Source organism: Cottoperca gobio, chromosome 15 (genome assembly GCF_900634415.1).
Source record: "Cottoperca gobio chromosome 15, fCotGob3.1, whole genome shotgun sequence".
Lineage (NCBI taxonomy): Eukaryota > Metazoa > Chordata > Actinopteri > Perciformes > Bovichtidae > Cottoperca > Cottoperca gobio.
The window spans coordinates 7,745,804-7,759,339 of record NC_041369.1 but is presented as its reverse complement, the minus strand read 5'-3'; positions in this window follow the sequence as shown (position 1 = coordinate 7,759,339).

The following is a 13,536-nucleotide window of genomic DNA, read 5'->3' as shown; positions in this document are numbered from 1 at the left end:
ATAACTCCCTTTGTTGTGACTTCACCCACACATACAAACCTATTCACAGTGCAGATCCACTGAGGGAGACACATAGACCTTTGTGAAGACAAAGACGGCTGTCATACGAACACATTTAGTGCTAATTTAATCATCATAATGATCCCCATCAATCACAGTTGAGGTAAATATGAGTTTGTCTTGGGGATGAATCACATCTGATAAATTGAATCCATTTAATTGGGCAGGCGTCCTGAAGATGAGCAATGAGCTAAAGACATTCCCCAGATTTGATTTCCCATTAGCCTGGTGAAGTGAAGAGGGGCAGTCACAAACACCACGCCATCCACTGTGATTGATACGATGTTTATTCATACGAGGGGGTGATGGGCTAAAATGCATTATCTGTTTTAGAGAAAAGAAAACAAGGTAATCAGTTGAGTTTTGAATAACTTCCAAAACTTTCATGGTAGGAATCTTTTTATTTGAGTAGGTGTAAACAATAGTAATATTCCCTGTTGAAATTAAAGTCTTCATTTGTGCTTGTAATATATGATGCTCTCCCCCCCCCCTTTTTTCCATCCCACTCTCTGTGTGTGTGTGTGTGTTTGTGCATCTGTGTGTGTATGGTTTCCTGTGTGGCATATTCTCCAGGTTGTGCTCTGGGAGAAAATTTACGATGGAGGATGTTTGGTCTTCCTCTTGCTCCAAGGCAGGAAAAGTTGTGAAATATGTGTAGGCAGTAAAAGAGACCAGCATGTTGTATTTAAACAGCGCAAATAGTAACATAGGCACGCACTGTATGCATACACACATGTATGCCTGTGCGATTCCCAGTGGTGAACCACAAAGTCGAGGACAAAGACTGATTGACTCAGATGTGTGATGGGGAGAGAGAGAGGATACTATGCAGTACGGAGAGAGATGAGAGAGAGAGACAGAGGTATTGGGAGATTGAGCCTGTGTAATTATTGGCGGTGTATTCACACCCTGTTACATTCCTGCCATGAAAGAATGCAAAGAGTATAAAAGCCATTAACTGCAGCGGTTGTCTAACAACAGCCTGGCTCATTTACTATAGCATAATTTACTGCCTTGTTAATTATCTGGCTGCATCAAAATACACTATTTTGACCAAAATTGGGACTGGTGTGCTGGAGTGTGGTTTTAGCAATGTCTGAAAGAGTTATTGTGCAAAATAACTTATTTTCCATTGGTCAGAAACACATTCCTCTTTGAGGCGTCAGGTTGCGGGTTCTTTTACTTGTCATCTGTTGTTTTTCCAGGTTGAGGAACAGTCGGAGAAACACTGCTGAGTAACACCGGCAAGATATGATGAAATGGGGTTTTTCAGTTGTGAGTGTCCGATGTGTGAAAGTGTAAAGAAAGTATACGTGTGTTCAAACATTTATCACCTTGCTGCCCAAACTTTGATGAGGTAATGCTTACATACTGGACACATTGTTTCTCTCAGTAATAAGCCAACTGGACGGGCTCCAGTGAAAACAGTATGAAGGACGAGATGGTAATCTATTTACCCATTTTCACATTCTTGAAGTGGTTGGGCTCACCTCACTAGGGGGGAAACCATTAAGCACTTTCTCCGAGCTGATGGCAAAACCATATTTTCAATTTACAAACTGCAGTTGTTGGAGCGCTGCTTTCTACCAGCTATTGATCTTAGACCGCTGATTGTATTGAGGAATGCTGACCTGCACTGAAACCAAACATTTGTGGGTGAGTGAATGACAATGTGATCCCAGAAAAGCTCCTCAAATCCTTTAATGGGACTTTTGGAACCACTGTTAAACCCCTGTTCACTCCACATCCCTCTCCCCTCACTGGATATCGCCACACTCTGGCATACAGTAAACTTATGGCCTAATTAAGTCAGGGGAGGAGGGGGAGCTGGTGGTTAGGTTTCAGGGTCTAACTGCTTCTGCTCTTGGCGTGATGCTATCTGCTCAGGGGAGCACACAGGACCAACATGCAGCCTTCACCCCCCACCCTCTTAGAAGCTATGGTTGCAGACAGTTTGGTGCCACGAGGTCCGGAACCAGTAATGGACCAAGTGGTGGCTAATAAGCTCCCTCACGCACAAATGGGAGCATGTGGTGTAGTGGGCCACATCCCCTGCCTCTTCTGCAGAACTCTCTGTCTCAGTCTGGGATCATATTCACATGATGCAGGAATTGGTTCTCAAGCTTGTCAAGGTACAAAATCCCTTTTTTTTTTATTCAACCAGTTAAATATTGCTTGCTCCATTGTATTTTGCATCTGCACTACATGGAGATGATCCATCAAACAGTGTGACGAGGGCTGTGACATCTTCTTCTCTGGAATTTATTTTCCTCTTCTCTTGTTATTGCTGCACAAACAAAATAAATCCCTTCCTATTCACCGGATGAAATTTGAAGTACCATAACGGACATTGTCAAACTTGAACCACAGCTGTGTTACATAAATTGGTCACACAGTTGTGAAAAAGGCATTTATTTATATGAATGTTGTGCATCATTAGAAGAGTGATTTGCTTGCGAAATGCAAAAGAACAGAGCCCCGGATCCTCCGCTCCACTACATCTTGGCACCCCTCGAGCCTGTGGTTGTTAGGGCTAACGTAAACTAGGTTGCAAAGGGATGTGCACGTCATGTAAGCGTGTGTGAGCCATTTGTTCTATCACTGACACTGACAACTGACAACAAACCAATTCCATCATCATCTCCTCTCTTCAATGGATGCTTTCCACAACCCCAAACAGATCAGTTCATTTCTGACACAGTCATGAAGAATCACAAACCGTTCCTGTGTTTGGGGTTTAGCTGGGATGGTGGGAGCAGCACATGCAGTGTGTTTGGAGATGAAGGGCTGAAGAGAGCCAAGCTGTTGTCAGGAACAGACTGCGCACACAACTAACAATGCAGCTCTGAGAACCACCATTGACCATATGGTGGCACTTAGTTGAACTCTTTGTCAGCATTACATTGTTTAATTTCATATATGCCTGCTTAAGAAAGAAAGAAATATGTTTATGTTTACTCCACTAATGGAATTTGGATTTGTGCAATGAATAAATATTTACAGCCAAGATGAAGAGTCATTTGTTAGGTTTATGATGGCTTCTCAGGATTAGGCGGGTTGGATCGGAACAGTTGGTGGGATTTTTTAAACAGAGTGGTTTATGAAATAGAGTTTATCTAGAAGTGGCTGGCATTGTTTCAACTTCTCCTTTTGTTTTAAGGTGATGTCACAGTGTCTTCATCGCTTTGGTGGGATGATCCCCCAAAGTGCTGCCATAAAGTATATACTGCTATATCCTGAACTCAGGACATGCATCAATCCAAATCAAATGCAACATCCCATTTTATCCTCATTTGAACCCGATCCAGCAACAAGAGCTCACTAACAAGCGGAGGTCTAATGAACCTGAAGCAACAATATATGAGGTTAGTTTTAGGTTACCAAGTGGATAATTGTCCACTCGACTAACAGAGAGTTGATTCATTGAAGGGGTAAAAGGTGATCAATGGTCCATTGCATCAGATAAGCACCTGACTGGGTGGCTGGATGGATCCCGTCTCAGGAACTGAGGGTAAACAATGCAGTCCTAGAGTCACCCAAAGGCACCTGAAATTGAAGGGACAATTGGAGCTTTTCAGAGCGCGCAGCGAGGTGAGTGGGCAGGTTGGTCAGGGGTGAGAAGGGCGGCACAGGCAATAAAGGCTCCGTGATTAACATGAAAATAACTTGGTTGATGGATTTGGTGACAGTGATCGAGTGTATGTATACGTTTCTGTGTATGTGCAGCGAGGATCTTGGAGCAGTAGTATTGCTAGGTTTGCGTTACAAGGGAAAAGACAGACAATGTTTGGAGTTATTGTTGATGGATGGTGTGGTTAATGGATAGAAGATGGTTTATAGATAGAACTCCAGATGGAGAAAGCGAGGGATGAAATATAAGGAGGAGGAGTGTGGAAGAAAGACACCATCTTCACTACTCAGCGCTGTAATGTCTCCCTCTCAAGCCATGATCTCACATGCGTGAGCAGTAACACCTGTTCGTAGCTGGCTGTCTCTGTGGCATATTGATATGTAGCTGCAGAAACAGGCAAGAATAGCTGTACCAAACATCTGCTGAACTGGATTCTGATGAATAAAAAAGTTCAGTGATGATAAGTCAAAAATGGCATCAATTAAACACATGAATGTGACTGAGCTGAGTGTTTTACAAAATGAAATCAACACTTTTGGTTCGTATAGTAAACTGACAGAAGGGGAGTGAAAGAACATCATTCCTCCATTTTATACTCTACTTAAAATGTGTCTTTTGAGTATCAAATACTCACCACCATAGTGATGAAATGACATATGATGTTTTACATTTTAGTCCACCATGTTAGCATGCTAATGTTTGCATATTAGTATTGAACAAAAAGTACAGCCGAGGCTGATGGGAATGACATTAGTTTGGGCACAAACCAAAGTATTGGACAACTTAAAACACTGTGATCTAATGATGGTGCTGGATGGAAAGTTAAGTTACAACAACTGATATTAAGAGGGACATGACTGTCTGTACTTCATTTCATGGCAATCCATCCAATAGTTGTTGAAACAAAAAAAATCAAATGTCAACCTCATGTTGGCACTAGATGGAAGGTCAGGGAATCAGCAAAGTCAGCAGCCTATGATTTAACCACTGGGGACCAACAATGTCTGTGTATAATTTCCAAAATGCGGCAAATGTGTCAAAAAAATCCATGGAAACTTCTGAAAATACTCCTGCAGCATAATCAACTGATTCTTATGATTATATATATTCCAAAAAAACATTGCTTTGCCAATAAATCTCTAAATATGCCACCACAGAGGTGCTTTGAGGAGGCACTTTAGCTATTTTGTGAAGAAACTATCTGATGCACAAGAGAAAGTTTTCTGGAAAGAGTATTCCCTGACAGTTTTTGCTTGATCACATTTATAAACATATGATAATTTTACATTTATGAGTGTATGTGTGCAAATAAATCTGTTCCATGTTTAAGTTTCCATTTGTATTCCTGTCTTTGTATATCTGTAGTGAAGTGATGCGGTGATTGCCTAGTGGTCTAGTGTTGTTGTATAACAACTTCCAAATACAACACCAGATGGTTGTGAGTTCAACACCAGGGCTGCCACCCTTGTGCCCCTGAGCAAGGTACTTAATCCTAAACTGCTCCAGGGAGACTGTCCCTGTAGTTAGTTCACTGTAAGTCGCTCTGGATAAGAGTGTCTGATAAATATCATGTGTACCTATATTTTTATAGTTATTCGGCTACTTTTTGTGTTTCAATTCGACTTTGACCTCCGTTCCCATTACCTCATGCTGTGAGATCACACACGTCCCACAAACACCTTATTTAAAGACATCCACTGAAATGTGAACACCTGCACTGTAGCCATTGCCACCCATATACTGCAAGAAATGAGCTCCCCCTGGTCTAGTGCATAATCGTAATGAATAAAAAAATGAATCATGCCTAGTTCCTGTTGTGTTTGGATCGGCCAAGAGCTCCGTCACCAATTTCACTGCAAGGTGTTGGCAGTGTGTTTGTGTGCACACCTTCCTGGGCTGGCCAGAAGACAGTAGAGTATGTCATGGTGTTGCCTCACTTTGCATTCCTTTGTATTATGTCCTTTCAAGCCTAAGGCGAACATGTCTGCGCTCAGTGACACACAAAAGCACAATAACACACAAAAGCACAATAACACGTCTCAGAGTGTCCCAGCTTGTGTTTTCAAGTGAACTTGAAATTTTGTGCCCTCGTGTGAGTATAAAAATCACAGAAACTAAGCTGTCACCATATGGGTGGGGTCAGAAGAGAAGGACGTTCTTAGGTAGATGAAGACGAAGAGGTCAAGCTGCCTGTGAACACGGAAACTTGATCTTCAATCTTGATAACGGGGTGACGGCTGGATCGAGTTAAGTTAAACCAACAAAGGCTTGATTGGAGGACAGCTTTATTCGCTTCACCACTTCACCGCCTTCAGACGTTGCTGTACAAACCTGCATGTGTTCCTTCCGTGCTGCTTCAATAAATGCCCTTTCACTTTCAGGACATGTTTTTGTTGTGTCTCCCAGAAGGCAGCCTCTCTGTTCCTCTTGTAGCTCTGACCAGACCCCTGATGTTTCCAGTTAAACCCACAGTGGAAGTCTCTCATTTTAAAAACAGCAGTTTTGCTCCGGGACCTTTGGTATACCAAGAAGAGAGCCTTATCCACATTAAGGCAGATGCTGGCAAAATAAACTTTTACTGATCCCACAAAACACACACACACTCTCTCACACTTACTGGGCCTGTGATTTACGCCCGCCAGTGTAGAGATCAAGATGCCCCAAACCAGCTGCACTAATTGATGACAGTGTAGTTTATGAGTATGGATCATCAGACCTACTTCTGCAAGTGGTTTAGGAACTCTCAGCAGGGGTTGTGTGCTTGAACACACAGGCCTGCGTGTGCCTCATTGTTTAATGTTATTGGGTTTGATTTTGGAATCCATCAATTTCAAGCCCTCTTCTCTGAGGGTGATTGAGACTAAAGTTATGTTATGTTTAGCTCTGTGGTTTGCAGCACATGATGGATGTGTTGCATTGTCCTGGACCACAGTGGTGGGTAACACTATTTGGATAGTACAGAGTCTTGTTGATACTACGCTGCTGTATCATGTGACAGAAAGCGACAGAAGTAGTCTTGAACATGCTAGGTGGACAGATGCCTACCAAGGTGATTACAGCCAGGCCATGTCCACACATCCATTCACTTCTGACACCAGACCTCAGGATATACTGCACTGCATTCAACACATACGCCACATGATCTTTAGAAAAAAAGGCATATCGCTCAGCATGAGTCAAAGGTACCTGGCTGATGATCATAACAGTCAGGAGGACGTGAGGGATGGAGAGGGGGGAAAGTAAAGAGTGAGAGGGACAGAAAAATATTTTTTTTTTACTAGCCTACACAGTACATCCCTCTCATCCGGTGGGTGTCAGGGAAGGATGGGCTGCGTTATCAATTGCTTTGCTGGGACGGAAGATCAGATCATCCTCTCACCTGAAGCAGTTATAATCCAGCAAGAGTTACTGCCCCTGTCGACCTCATAAGTGCAAGTGGCAGGTCAACTAGAGTGATTACTATCAGAAGTTTCATGCTTCATGTTGCGAACGCCAACGCCAGCAAAATCATTTGGTTTGGAAAAAATAATCCTTAATAGTATTTTGTTGAATTTATCATTTTTAAATTGTCAAGTGGTGCTTGATAACTTTGCTTGTTGGTTCATGTATGGAAGCTCCAGCATTTCAATTATTTAAAAGAACAACGCACATTAATCAATCTTTCTGTTAACTTTTAAACTTCATGTTATTGCTTTTCCTGCTCACATTTCCTCAGAGCTTACAGGTAGGCACATGACTGCTCACCTTCCCATCAGGAACAGCAGCAGTAATAAAATACTGCCACAGGACAAAAATGTAGCAAGAAGCTGCTTATTCTTTATTTTAAATGCTGGAAAACTAATAAAAGGGGCAGCCCATGGCCTGGTTTTGAGCATGAGTCAGGACATTTTTAACACCTTCAGTTCAAAGATTACGACGTTTTGAAACTAGAGGGTTTATTCGTTACAATAAAATTGCTTCTTCAGCCCCTGGGTAGAAAAGAGGATTAGGCATTCAACTCCACACCTGCTCCCTGCATCTGGGGGGAACAACCCCTGTGTCCAAAAGACACACACACACACACAGACACACACACACAGACACACAGACACACACACTGAAGTGTTCTAACTTGTTGGAGGACAAACAGAGAAGATTAACGTTGAATAGTTGCTGCACACATTCACTGCAGGGTGGGATAATAACCCTGCCAGGCCGCAACACTGCTAAAAAAAGAACATCTTGAGTGAAGCTCCTCCAACTTGCGTATTTATTGTCTTTGATTCTGCCCTGCAGCGAGTGTGTCTTCCTGAGAGCGGAGCCCAGTCTCTCTCTGCTGTTGGGGACCTGCCAAAAAGTCCTAAAGCAGAGACAATCAGAAAAGCCCGCCGGGCTCGCCAGCACCCAGGCATAATGAACAACCACTGATGGCATGAAGTCATCCTGCAAGACTACACATGCAACCCCACCAGCAAACACTCACCAAACAAGGCAGAAGAGCAAGACTTTCTCTTTACCACTGATTCAAAATGCTCGAGGGGGAGAGCGAGACTTAGCAGAATTGGCGGGAGAATTATCACTGCATTGAATTGTTGTTTTTACTTTGTTAAAGGCCCTTTACCCACATCAGGAATAAATATTTTCCCACTTACGCCCAGTCCACACTGCTTGCGTGAACAGTGCGTGACGTCTACTGTGCTGAATTGCTGCGGCTTGCACGTGTAGTGTCCACACAGACGGTGCGATGCTACTTCCAGATCTTTCTTTCTACATTGACTTTGTTAATTACCACTAATGGAATGTTTAATTTAATTTAATTATAAATGTCATTTTTATTTATTTACACATAATAAGGTTGATAAGCGTGTGCTCAGTCACTTCCTTTTTCAGAACACTGTCCCGCAAATAGTTCAGAATAAATGCCTTGTGTCAGGGATTCTTCCCACAGAAGAAAAAGCCCTTTATTTTGAAACTTAAATATCTTTCATGTCTGTGACATATTCTACAGATATAGCTGTTGAAACATCTGTATAATGTTGCTGGTATGATGTCAATATACTGTCAAAAGATAATTTCCACTGTCCCTGTCTTTGCACCACAAATCTCTTGATGTACTGCAGCTGACACGCAGCCGGGCCGCGCTGCTTATGCTGGCTGTGAGGCTGCTCTAACCTGTTAACATGAATTATTTAGCACACCCAGTCCATCTGGCAATCCAATCAGGTTAAAGTAATTGGAGTACTCTATATATGCATACCATGCAATTATCCACTATATCACACCTCTGACATGGCCAAGTTTCACATCTTTAGTTGCTTTTCTTTGATAGCAGATAACGGCACGTCACAGTACTGCTGTGTTTCTCATGAGCCAACTTGACAATATATCAAACACACTTACAGAATGTACGGCAATGCTACATCAAATAATACACCATGGCGTAACTACCGGCATGCTGCAAAGCCGTTACTGTACCACTTCAAATATGTTTTCATCTCTCTTCACACACCTCCTATTGTGTTGTAATAATATTACACAACTTAAAAAGCTATCCGATTCTATATGTTTACCAAAATGGAGAAGGAGACAATGTTGACTAAATTCAGGGTGTGACGCCAGCGTGTTGATCTGTATGGAAGGTGACCCGAGTTAATCACCTCTGTGGGTCTATTTGGGTCACATGAGGGGAACAAGCGTCTGCTTTATGGCCGGGCGATGACAGTTTTTCCAGACTGCGGAGTCGCAGGGGAAAAACTCCACACAAGATACATACGTACACACACACACACATACACACACACACACACAAACACTTAGATACTGTATAAGCCCACATGCACCCACACAAACAAACAGTACGTTTTCCGCTGAAAGAAACACATTTCACACCAATCTAACACCTTGAGATTGCGAGAGTGTGTGACGAGGCAGAGGTGGAGAAGACAAGAGGACAGGGAGTAAGACAAAGACAAAGACTTTGATTTTCGATGTCCTTTCATCAATGAGGTCACGGCAAACACCTTAAAACATGCACAACACAAATTGCACACATACTTGCACACACCTCCGTTACACCCTGCAGCATCGCACTGCAATAACAGAAGAAGAGAGAAACCCCAGCGGGCCCAGTCTGTAGACATAACAGTAACAGTATACCAGTACAAAAAATAAATATACATACCAGACGCACCAGTGAAAGTCTGATTCAGTTGAAGGCCCGCACCGATGCATTTGTGGAGGTTTTTGTCAATGTAACCTGCTGCAGACCATTTTTCATATGCTTTGAGGTTGATAACCTACTTTGCTTTTTATTCCTTCTATGCAAAACAACATACTATGTTAATAATTCTTGATCATTCATTGTAAGCATTTGCTTTTTTTAAAGCTTCCTTAGCGGTGCATATGTTTTTGGAAACTCTGAAACTCACAATCAGTAAGCAAACATTGACAAGGACGATGTATCAATTGAATTTTGTTCCATGACAAAGGTAACTGTTCTATAGCCAGCATCAAGCAGCGAGAATGTTTGAACAAACTAAGGGAAGGAATTCTCAAAACAGCCCCTGTTAGAAAACTGCATTACAATTTCACACTAATGTAATGCAAGTCCTGAAATCAATGTAACTTTGACCTTATACAGCAACTCATACCGCCTGAAATAATAAGCATGTTCAGTCCAACAGCAAGAAGACGAAGACACAACGTGTGAAGCCAAATACTGAGCGAAGTAAGGAGAGGTGACGTGGTTACATTAATCAAACACATGCCTCAATTCATTCCCAACTCAACCCCACATTTGAGTCCACTTTATGCAGAACAATGCATTTTGACCCTGATCTGTTGGGTGGAGACAGCTTATATAAAAACAGACACAGAGACATAAAGGAAGGGAGATGTACAAATGGCACGGCTGGCATGTATAGTGTTTCTGTAGTCTGCTCCAGCCAAATCACTGATGAGAAATCTCCCTCCGCTCAGCCACAAAGGGAGCTAAAGTTACCCTGTGACTAATGCACTGTCCCTCTCGTTTCCTACACCTTTTTCAACCTCCTTCACTTCCTCTCATCTCATCTATTTCTCTGCTTATTTAATCTTCCTTTTGCTTGGATCCTCGCCTCCTCCTTTCTCTGCCTTGTGGCGCTTTCTTCCTTATCTCTGTCCACATTATGGCTGGATTTAGGTAGACACCAAACGTTCATGTCATCAGCCACAACGCCCCGCTTAGAAGTAAGAGATGGAAGTAAGAGGAGCTTTGCACCTGGTTGGCGACTGTGAGGCTCTCAGGAGTCATCGAGGGGGGTGCTCTGGAGTTCATAGGTGAATGAGATCGCGGCGCTGTGGGACAGAGTGATGAGGTGAATGGGAGTGCTGAAACAGACTCCAGACAGAATTGAGTATCAGTCCAAATCCCAGCATGTTCAGATCCTTTAACTCCGGAGTGTTTGGTGACGTCCAAAACGTTAGGAAATAAATCTTGCTGTTCTGCAATCTCTCAGTGTCTCTTTGGCACACACATGCATACACACATTTTTGCTATGCATATGAGGACCATTCACTGCATTTGCTTCCCTCAAAAAACCCTAACCATAGCTCACAACATAACTTCAAACGTATAGGATGATGCAGAACCATAAAATAATACAATCATCATACAAATCATACAACATTTTAATGAATCAAGGCATGCAAATACAAAAACAACAGCTATACATGACTGTAAAGCACATCATCTGTGTGTGTGTGTGTGTGTGTGTGTGTGTGTGTGTGTGTGTGTGTGTGTGTGTGTGTGTGTGTGTGTGTGTGTCCTTTGCATATCCCAAGTACAGTTCATCCAACCTATTTCACACTTGGCAGGTGTATTGCTCAGTGCAGTGTCGAATTTGGACATGTTCATAATTATTGAACTCATAATAAAAAAAAAAAGCGATCAGTGCAGCAGCGGGGGCGTGCCTTCAAGGCTCTGGTGATTGAGTCGTGCACGTTGTCCGCAGCTGACCTTTACAGGCTCGTCGTATAACTGTTCATTTATGCTGCTGGATGGTGGATATACTAACGTTACAACAGAACTCCCAGGAGTCAACGAGGGACGAGCGGCAATGCTGGGAGCTAATCGGCCCGCTCTCAACGGACACATGCTCCAAACACGCTGTAATGTAAATGCTTATTAATTGTAACTTTCTATGGCTATCCTTGTAGATATGAATATACTTTAAATATACAGTAATTCTTCACTCTAAACTACTAATTTTACAGTCAATTAAATCCTAAACCTCAGCCAAAATGACATCACTTTACAGACACAGCCCCAGTCTGAAGCTTTAAAAGCTCCAACTGTTTCTCATAAGCACAGTATCACATACACACACACACTCACTTTTGTTGAATTCTGCCAGGAAGACAGATATCAACAGTAATTTGATTCATCACTCTGTCTTTTAGTTTTTATGCCAGTTCAGACTGCTAGTAAATCAGCTCAGTTAGATGCTGTGTATAGGACTTTGAAACAAATCCCCTGGTTTTCTTTAAACTGGTCCACATGGTGGTGTATCTGGGCTGTAATAGCTCTGATCCCTGTCCTTGTATTGGCATGTTTTACCAGTTGTATCCATTTCACATACTGGGTACTTATCTTCAGCTATACATTAAAACATGATATTGATTATACATTTTTCATTAATGTGCTTGTACATGACTCATACCCCCCCTTCACATAATCTATTCACTACAGTCCATCTGTCTACTTAGTGTAGCCTACTTCCACTATCTGTTATGTAAATGTTAAGGTAAAATCACTATAAATCCTCAATTGTAACAAGTGATTTTGATTGAGTGCCCAAATCTTTTGTTCTTGAATCAAATGAAATGTCTGCGACTGCAGCGAGATGAACGTGTTTCAAGAGACCTGCCTGCCTGAGAAGGAAAGGCAATTCCAAAGCATCAGCAGCAGCTTGGGTGACAGTGTACAGTTTCCCCTGGACACGGTTGAATGCACCGCTTCCATACGGTGAAAGTGCGCTGCTAATATCTCATAATTGCTAGCACGTGTATGAATGTATTCAAGAATTGGGCTGTTTTTCAGTTGTTCAAGCAGCTCAAACCCTTTTTTATGAGCAGGATATTTGTACAATCACTTTTAAGTGCACATGAGAATGTATCTGTCCGGGTAGAAAGCTGAGGGGTGTCTAAGTAAGTTGTATGAACTGTCTGGTGAAGTGAAGCTGACCAAGTCAGTGTCGTCTTTTAAGTCACTTCTTAAAGGAACATTACTAAACATTTTGGAAATTAGGAGCACTTTAGAAGCTGTGTGGTTACAGTCCATGCCATATTACTGCAACATCCCAGGTTTTATTCCAGCCTTCGGGACATGTGTTGCATGTCATAACTCTCCACCCCCCCCCCCCCCCCCATCCCCCTTGTTTCCAGTGAAATGTGTCAAATGAAGGTAAAAGATGCCAAAAAAAACGTGTATACTTTCTAGCCGAGAGTTAGACGAAAAGATTGACCTTGCTCTAGTCTTTGTTCTAGTCTCGTCTTTATTTTTAATACTGTACATCCTAATTGATGCCCTTCACTGTTATTCTTCAAGACACTTTAGAAAAAACACAACCAAGGAATGGCAAAAATAAAATGATCTCACCCAATTTTCAGAAATGTCTCTTGTTTTACAAGAAATAACACCTATGATACAATAGAAAAGACTAGTAATAGTAAACTGGAACAATATAATAAATATAATTATTGCCTGAACACATTGGATAATTTTCTTAAGATGCACTTAGACCTTCAACAGTGACGCATTTCTTTATTTTATCCCTTTCATTTCCATACATCTCTCTTGGAGCCAGAGTGAGCAGTAAATCCCAGCT